This window comes from Oreochromis aureus, linkage group 15, assembly GCF_013358895.1.
Source record: "Oreochromis aureus strain Israel breed Guangdong linkage group 15, ZZ_aureus, whole genome shotgun sequence".
In the NCBI taxonomy this organism is placed as follows: Eukaryota; Metazoa; Chordata; class Actinopteri; order Cichliformes; family Cichlidae; genus Oreochromis; species Oreochromis aureus.
The window spans coordinates 15842919-15852278 of NC_052956.1; positions in this window are offsets into that span (position 1 = coordinate 15842919).

The following is a 9360-nucleotide window of genomic DNA, read 5'->3' on the forward strand; positions in this document are numbered from 1 at the left end:
AACAACCACGGGGCATGACATGGTTAAAATATAAAAGCAGCAAGTTTAATAGAGTGACTATGGAAACAGCAATAATAATGAATTTTCTTATGATGCTTAGCGAACAAAACATACCGACACTGGTGTTTTTGTAATAATATGTTACATTAGCATTAATTTGGAGTATTGTTTCTTTTTGCTTGATGAAAATGAACAATGTCATTCTCTATCATGGTCATTTTAGTTCCTTTGTTATTCTCATCCAAACAAGGAAAATGTCTGTAGTACAAGTTTTAGTCATGTGAATAAGAATCCTGCAGAAAGTACATCCTTACAGCTTCCACAGGAATTAAAATTGTAGCAGCAGGTTCTGCTAATCAAATGCATTTGATTAATTGATCATAGGCAAGTGCAACCCCTTCTATAAAAGCAGGATCTTTGGCAATTTGCAGATCTGGAGCATTCAACTGTGTGTTAACACAATGCCACAATCTTCCCAGGAGTGGAAATCCCAGCAAATTCTCCCCAAGATCAGACTGTGCAATGCTAAATAAAATTGCATAAAACCCAAGTGCTACATCTCATACTCTACAGGCCTCAGATAGCATGTTAAATGCTAGCTATAATTAGGAAAATGCTGCATAAATATGGCTTGTTTGGAAGGGTTTCCAGTAGACACCCTTTTCTGTCTAAAGAAACACCATGGCAGTTTGGCTTAGGTCGAAAAAGTTGCATCTGAACAAACCACAAGACTTCTAGAACTATGTTCTTTGGACAGACAAGACCAAAGTGCAGAAGTTTGGCTTTAACGCACAGCTCCATGTTTGGAGAAAACCAGATACACCAGCACAAGCACCTCATATCAAATGTCAAGTAGAGCGGTGGAGATGTGATGATTCAAGCTTATTTTGCAGCCACAGGACCTGGGCACCTTGCAGTCTTAAGTATTCTACAGTCAAATGTGAGGCCATCTGTCCCACAGCTAAAGCTTGGCCTAAATCGGGTCAGGCAACAAAACAATGATCCCAAGCACAGCAGCAAAGCCACAACAGAATGGCTGAAAAATAAACGAATCAAGGTGTTGCAACGGCCCAGTCATTGCAACACCATCAACTCCGGTCCTCAACCAAAAAGAAAAGCTGTGCTGGCACTTTAAAAGAGCTATGCATAAACAAATGCCCACTAACCTCAATTACCTGAAGCAATGTTGTAAAAACGAGTGGGTCAAAATTGCTCCACAATAATGTTCACAGGACTGCACAAAGTCCCGTGAAGGCTTTCTTTTCCACATCACTGTAGCTGGTCATTAACTCTGTCTGCCTGTTCGATTTTGAGACGTCAGCATGTGAGTAGATTTGTCCGAACTTGGTGATAACAGTGCTGGTTGCAGGTGGAAATTAGTTGTAAGGGCAAATTGAAATGAAAACAACGTTGTTCTCACTTAGTTGTCTGGTTAATTATTGGTTTTAAAAAGTAATTTGCACAGGTTTTAACAAAGCTGTGAGGTGAAATTGTTAAGAATGTGCATGGCTGAAAGGGCAAATTCACCTTAGTCACCATATTGGAACATTTATGTGTATTCTTTTAACCCTTTTTGACCCTCCCCCCCTTTTTATTATTAGAAAAATGGCACACACACAGACAAAGAAAAAAATAAACCAATCAAATGAGGAAGATTCTTAATGTCTTTAAACTTCTTTGTAGTTGTACAGCTGTGAAAGAGGAAGGCAGGGAGATTCACCACTGATTGTGCATTGTAAATCATGCCTCAATTGTGTTCGGAAACATGGCAAAACCTCCCACCTTACATGAGAATACAATAAAAATTAGAAATATGAATATAAGGAACCTGTCAAGAATACCCTAGCCAGGGTCCTGGAAAGTACAATAAACAGAGGAAAGAGAATAATTAAACAAAATGATTTCATCAAATTTAAATGATACAGATAAAACACCATTGCTTAAACTTCCCTTTAAAAAAAATGACTGAAAAAAAATGTCTGTTGGACTCGCATGAAGACAGCATCACTTCTCAGCAGTTTGCCTTTGGAAAAAACGTTTTTCTCTCAGACAGAATGGGAGGAAATTAGCTCTTCATAATTCATATTCAGTCACTTGTAAGAAAGCACAGAGGTATTTGCACATCTACATCAAAGACACTTTTGAACATACCTTTTTAAGGGATTGAACTTAGCATGATCTCTATAGTGGGTTTCAAAAGTGTAGTTTTATGATAGCAGGTGTTTTGCAGGCCTCAAGTCAGTTTTGATAAGTCCGAGTCTTACTGAGAAACCCACACATCCTGTAAGTCCTTCAGGATACTATGTAGTTCTGATTAATAGGATTTGAAATTTGGGACACTTTCCATTCCAAACTGTGCCAGTATGATAGAGCTTTCAACCATATCGTGTGGTTTCATCAGCGGATAGAGCTTGCTGTCTTGTCATGGGAGAGAAGATTTGTTAACACACAGCAGTTCATCTCCAGGCTTTTCAAAACTTGTGAAGTGATGAAGACAGTTGAGAGTGTTGGAAAATGGTAGTAAAGGGAACTTGCATTGTCAAAATAATGTCCAGGAGAAGACAGTAGAGCAGAGGAAGTGTAGAGAGGATGTTTTGTTGTTGTTGTTGTTGTTGTTGAGGTAGACAGGGTTGGCAGCGCTCCATGTGCACACACATACCCAGAGTTAGACCATTCGGGGGTCTGTGTGCAAGAGATAGGCACGATCGTGTTCAGTCTCAAGGTCGCAGCTGCGGTAGGAAACTGCTGTGTGTGTTTGTATTTGAGAAAAGACAGATAGTGGAAGAAAGTTTGTGTGCTTTATTTCATTTATGCATACTCAGGTCTGAGGTATGCAACCTGGTGTGGGAGTGTGTAAACACGCATGCATACAGCTATGTACTTTTGAATACTCCAGATTCGTCCTACACACACACACACACTGACTTGGAAACATAGCTGAAAGCCAGTTTTTCAGCTCATCATTCAGCACATGGTAACACAGGGTATTGTGTTCACTGGAGTGGACAGATATTGCAGAGTTGTTCAGCAGCAAGCTGAATGGAACTTGGGTCTGTATGCAGCATGAACCAGCACACTGTCAAAAGAAGACTATAAAATATCACTATTGTTCTTTTTTAAACAGTACAATCTGTGGTTTTGATTTGCTACATGGAGCAAAGAGAATATTTTCAAAGGGCAATACTTTTGTAACTTTAAACCAGAATGTGGTTACACAGAATTAATCTCTATCATCTTTGCTGGGGGTGATATTCTCCCGTTAAGCTGATGCAGTGTGCAGTTTAAATGCTTTTCCTGAGAACTAAACTATGGAGCTCATCAGTCATTGTAGAGGGGAAAAAACACATATTCTGAGCCCACAAAATTGAGTGCACATGATAAAATTTGTGTTAATGGCCCTGATCTTTTACCGCATTACTAATTTGGTGCATGCATGAAAAGTATTATACTGTCAGTATTTTGGATACTTCCTAAAATATCACACGTCATTTTTTCAGGGACACTTGGGTCTTATTGAGAGTAGCCAAGGTCCCCTCCTGCTCCCCTGTAGTGTGCAATCTGGCTTCAGGGTAAAAGTCTGGTACGCTGTGCTGCTTTGTGAATATATACATGCATCTCACGTGCACAAATTAACCAGACATGGGAAATAATTAATCAAAGAACCTCTTGTGCACATGCGATGACAATCTGTGTGCTAAATTTGGTGCTATTATTTCCCCATGGAGCCCATATGTGTTTTATAATATTCCATGCATTTACTGTAAATCTGCACATTTGATTTGTTTATACTGTGCAGAAAACGCATGAAGATGGGATAGGAAATGATTTCCTGTAACAGACACAAATAAGCTTGATATTATTTGACCAGCTGTAGATGATCTAACTCTGAAGTTTAGCCAGAAAGTCAGTCCACGTTATGGAGGCCTCGTTGGAAGTGTCTGAATGTTTTCTTCCATATTTATATTCTGCATCTCTCTGCCAATTTATGTCCGTGCCTACAAAAGCCATATGACAAAAGACACAGCCAAGAACGTTAAATTTAACTTCGAACATAAAGTCCTTGTGATATTGTTGTTGATCAAGTCATATAAGTAGCTTTCTGAAAAGCTACAATTTTCCCTTCTTTTAGTTTTTGAACCCGTTTTTTATATGCTGTTGTGAAAAATGTTCCAACTTCTAAGCAGCTCTAATAACTTGGCCTATTCACGTGCACTTTTCACATTTCTGTTAGCTTGTCCACTCAGCCACAAGGGGGTAGGGGTTAGTCCACACATCAGCTCCAGTCATTTTTTTTCCTCCCATTGCTCACAGATTCAGCCAAAGCACACACGTTTGGCTGTGTTCTCAACCAGAGACTGGCTCTGCTAAAAGCTAAAAAGCAGTGAACTTGATTTAAAATGATAATCTACATCATCACTGGTAGATGCTCTCATTTTTACTGTTATCTATTTTGATTATTTTAATAAAACATGTTCAGGAAACTCTTGTGTCTATTCTCTGGCTACAGATAGATGAGAAATAAAAGGATTACTTTTAAGAAATGTGCTTATGAGTGAAATAACTCCAGTATGGAGTCTTAATGGACCAGCAGTGTGTGTGTGTGTGTGTGTGTGTGTGTTTTTGTGTCTGTGTGGTCTATAGGACTGGCACTGCCCACTTGTCTAGTCCACTGTTACCATGACAATCCCTACATTGCACCAAGCCAACACCATATGGTTGCTATGGTAACGTCCCCCCTTTTTTTGGCTGTTTCCATGAGCCAGGTGTATCTGCCAGCTGGTAACGACAGGTGGATGGTGGGAGTGAGTGTGTATGTGTGTTTCTCTTTTAGAGGAGACAAACCAAGAACACAGAGCCTTCAGAAGACACAAATCTGTGAAGAACCAAGCAGAAGCCCGCGCATTTACTAATTCCTAAATACGAACACTGATAATTGTCCATTCATTAGTTGTTAAGCTCTATTTGAGTCCACAGCAGTTTTACCTTTACTGAGAGTCCATCTGAAGACTCGGACCAGTAGCTCTTGCACTGGTCCGGACACAGGTAATGAGAAAGTCAGAGAAATATCCTAAAATTTTTTCGGCATTACTTTCAAATTTGCTATATTTTAATTCAAAAACTGACAGTAATGCGTACAAGTGGTTATATTGGCTGTCATGTGCCATTTGCACGCTGTGTTACAATGATTGGCTTATTCCTGGCTGTGTAAAAGCAACCATTGGTTAAAGTGGGTGGGAATGATCCAGAACAGCATTTTGGGACATTTGATTAATAGGTAGTTTAATGCTTATTACTGTTGAATGAGTTAATTTTTCGAGTGCTGCAGCCTAGTGTTGCTTCTTGTGATGGCATGAAGATAGGAGATACCTGCTCAGTAGTTAGGCGTGGCTGTAGCTCAGGAGGTAGAGCTGCCAAGTATCCTTGGGCAAGATACTAACCCCAAATTGCTCTCCGATGCGTCCATCAGAGTATGAATGTATATAAATGGTAGTTAGGAAGCACTAAGAAACTTAGAAGACAGTCCTTGTGTGAATGGGTGTGATTTTTATAAAGTGATTCTTTTTGACTCACTAAATCACATTTGCTTCGGATGCATATTGTAGACAGTTTAACCTTGACACTTACTAGTGCTGCTCTTTTAATGTTGCTGATGGGATTAATATTTAATGTTCATGTATGTATTTAGTAAGGGGGATAAGGATTTTTTAAGAAGAATCCTTGTAGCTGCCCACCATCTTTGGGAAGCCCCTCAAACAGCAACAATTCAGTTCTATAGCAATTTACTTCTATATCCTCTGACAGAAACATGGGTTTGTTTACATTCATTGTTAAACACCAAGTGCATTGTCTGTCCTCTTGAGGCCTCACCAATGTTTTGAATCAATTTTCTTCCTCATATTGCAAAGTCATTTTGTGTATTTTAAACTGTACACTAAACCTTATCAATCAGTGTTTGCTTGTAGTCCACTGGCTGGAGTAGTTAATTGTTATGCTCCTGGAAGGAGTGGCAGTAATGTGCATATTAAATAGCCTGTGTGTTTAGTAACAGCAAACAGTTGTTTTTTCACCAGGATAGCATTGATCCTTAGTGTTACTAATGGTCAAAACTCTACAGGGTACTCTTAATTGGCCAACCTACTTGTGTCACACTTTTTCACTAGGCTTCTTAAGGGAGCTGGGTGTGTGTATTTGCTGGAAAGTGTTACACAAGACAAAAAATTGTTACATATCTACATTGCTGAAATAGCTTTTCACACTGTTGATCAACCAGTTTACATACCCATCTTTAGCTATCAGTGAAACAGTTCTGTGGAATCTTGCAATAGCTGCTGCTTTTCACTATTTAAAAAAGCCAAGCCTTACTTAATAAGCTGTTACAATTTAAAACCCTTCAAAACGAATTTTTGTTCATTTGAAGTGTTAATACAAAGTATTTTCTTATTGTTCCAGGAAGTCAATAGACAAAATTTCAGAGTTGTGTCGACGAACAATATTCGTCTGAAGAATAGCAGAACTAATGAAGTAACGATGACGACTTTACTAGCTAATATTAACATTACTTTTGGCTTAGATACATCATATACCAAAGAAACATCTCAAAAGTAAAACAAAACAGAATAAATACTTTTTGAATAATAAGAATAACAATAGCAGAACTGATAATAAAGTGATATAAAATGGAAATAAATGTACCTTGAATTTTTTACTAAAGCAGTGTTTGAGTCAAGTAAGTGAGCTTGTGGGTCATTTGTAAGGACATATTTTATATATGTTAATATTTTTGTTTGGCCTATTACCTTGTTAAAGTAACGCTAGCCTCATGAATTACATTAGCTCAAGTAATTTGCTAACTAATCTTAGCTAATGTAATTAGCTAACTAATGTTAGCTAACATTAGCTAACTGTTATTTACTAGCTAAAGATAACATTACTTTTGGCTAAAGAGATCTTGTTTTTAGATCTGCATGCTTTTAGCTTTAGATACATCACATACCAAAGAAACATCTCAATTTTCTTGAGCAAAAGTAAGTCAAATACTTTTGTCTCTTGTTGCTAATGTCATGGTTGCAAGTCAATAGCAGCTTCCTACGCTAGGCTGTCTCATTGTGGCCTTCGTTGCCCACATCCTTGGTAGGATGCAGTCTCTAAATTGGGCTAGATCTAGTGATGTAGTGTGAATGCCAGTTAATGATAGCAAAAGTTGAAACTGCAGCACTACAAAAGTAGCTGTGCATAAAGAAGAAGATAGAAGAAAAAAGTTATATTCTTTTTTTTTAAGTAGCAATTTTTTGTTGTGTTGCGGTGAGACTTGATTTCTCCACATTTTGTCTTACTACCATTAACTGCCAACTTATAAATTAGAAATTTTTACAATGTCATACAGCAGGGGAAAAAGCTTAAATGTTTGATTAACTATAATGGTATGAAGTATATTAATTATGAATGCATGCATCGTTTTTACAGTGACACAAACAAACAAAATCCATATACTAATAGGAGATGATGCATTACTCGTCAGAAAGCATCAACTTAAACCTTTATTCTTCAAATATGCTTTTTAATGCCCTCGTATTGCTGAAGTATAAAAATATCAGGGTTTGTTTTTTTTCTATGCAGTAACACTAATGGGACAGAAGTGGTCACAAACAAACTTTTTGTCAAACGATTAAACTGCACATCAACTTATCTTCTTGAGGAAGTGTGCAAAGAAAATTGATTTCTTGACTTGTGATTATTCAATTATTATTTATCTTATTATTATGCGTGCATTTGTTATTCTGTAATGATTGCTACTGCAGTGGAGATCCTATGACAACAGTAATATTTTTTAAGTGAATGACACAAATTATGTATTATGTGGCGTATGAAGAATGGGGAAGTCCTAAAGTCGGGGTCATAAGGTTTATGAATGACATTCACAGCAGGCCGGAAAGGACAGAGAACATTAAAAATGACTCCCAAGCTTAGGAGCTTGTTCTTGCCAAAAGAGAAAAGTTTGTGTGTCCCGCTGCTTTCCCTGGTGCGCGTGTGTCTCTCAGTTTGTTACTGTAGATGTGTGCACTTATATGTATACACTATAAGTATCTGTGTGATGTTGGTGTGTGTGTGTCGTCGCCCTGAGAGGAGAGGAGGTAAATTCATGTCAGAGTGTTTTTGCCACAGGCATGGTAATTATGGCAGTTTTTAATAACTGTGCTTTATAATCATTTAGCACTGATGTCTCACACACACACACAGACACACACGCACACATCTCTTGAGGCACTAATGAATTTAGATGTGATAGGCACTGAAGCTGAACTTCAGGATGGGGGGGTGCGACAGAGAAAGATGGATGGATAAATCACGTGAAAGGCCGAGAGATAGAGAGGTGGGGAAACTTTGCTTTCAGTGTGACAAAATAACAATTTCTGCATGAAAACATTGTGCCGCTTTGATTATTTTTCATCGCATTTACATCATGTTTAAATTTAAATGATTAATTGAAATGATTAGCGTTCGTGAAAGCACGAGTGAACACAGTTGTGGCTGAAAAGGGCCGTACTCTGTAGTTATTGACATATTTGGTTTGGAATAAATTACATTCTACAAATGATAACACTATTGATGTTGGGCAGAGGTGATGATGACTAATCCAGTGATTTCCAAATGCCCAGTGATCCATTTTCCAAAGTGGGTTCAATGATAATATTATGCTTTACTTAATTTTCATCCAGTCCTCTTTGCTTTCATTTTCTTCTTTAGACCATGACTTTTTGACATCAATGACAAATCTGATAAAATAAGATTTTAGAAAGAAATTGAATGCCTCAATTAACTGCTAACAACTCACAGATACAGACTACAAACCAAAGCGACTTGATTTTAAGGTAGAAATCACTAAACTAATCCTTGTTTGTGCAATTCAATGCATTAAGCCAGCGGTCCCCAACCTTTTTTGCATCACGGTCTGACAATAATTTCATGGACTGGACTTTAAGGTGTCGTGGATAAATACAACAAAATAAAACCAGTGCCGGTGTTCTGGGAATCTATCCTACCTAACAAACCATCCTACCCATTGTTTCTGTTTCATGCGTGTAACACAAACCCCATTTGCCAAAGTAGGATGGTTTCTCAGAACACTGGTACCAAAAAAAGAGAAGATTTATTCACAACACATGAGAAAAGACCCAGAGATAAAAACTATTTAAAAAAAAACCCTGAAAACCATAAATTTCCCACCTGAGCCTCAACTCTTGCAGCCCGGTACCAAACGACTCGTCCCGGGGGTTGGGGACCGCTGCAATAAGCCTTGGGTTCTTGCCAGGAGAAGACTAAATGTATATTTTATCCCAGCCTTTTGAAGAAATAAACTTT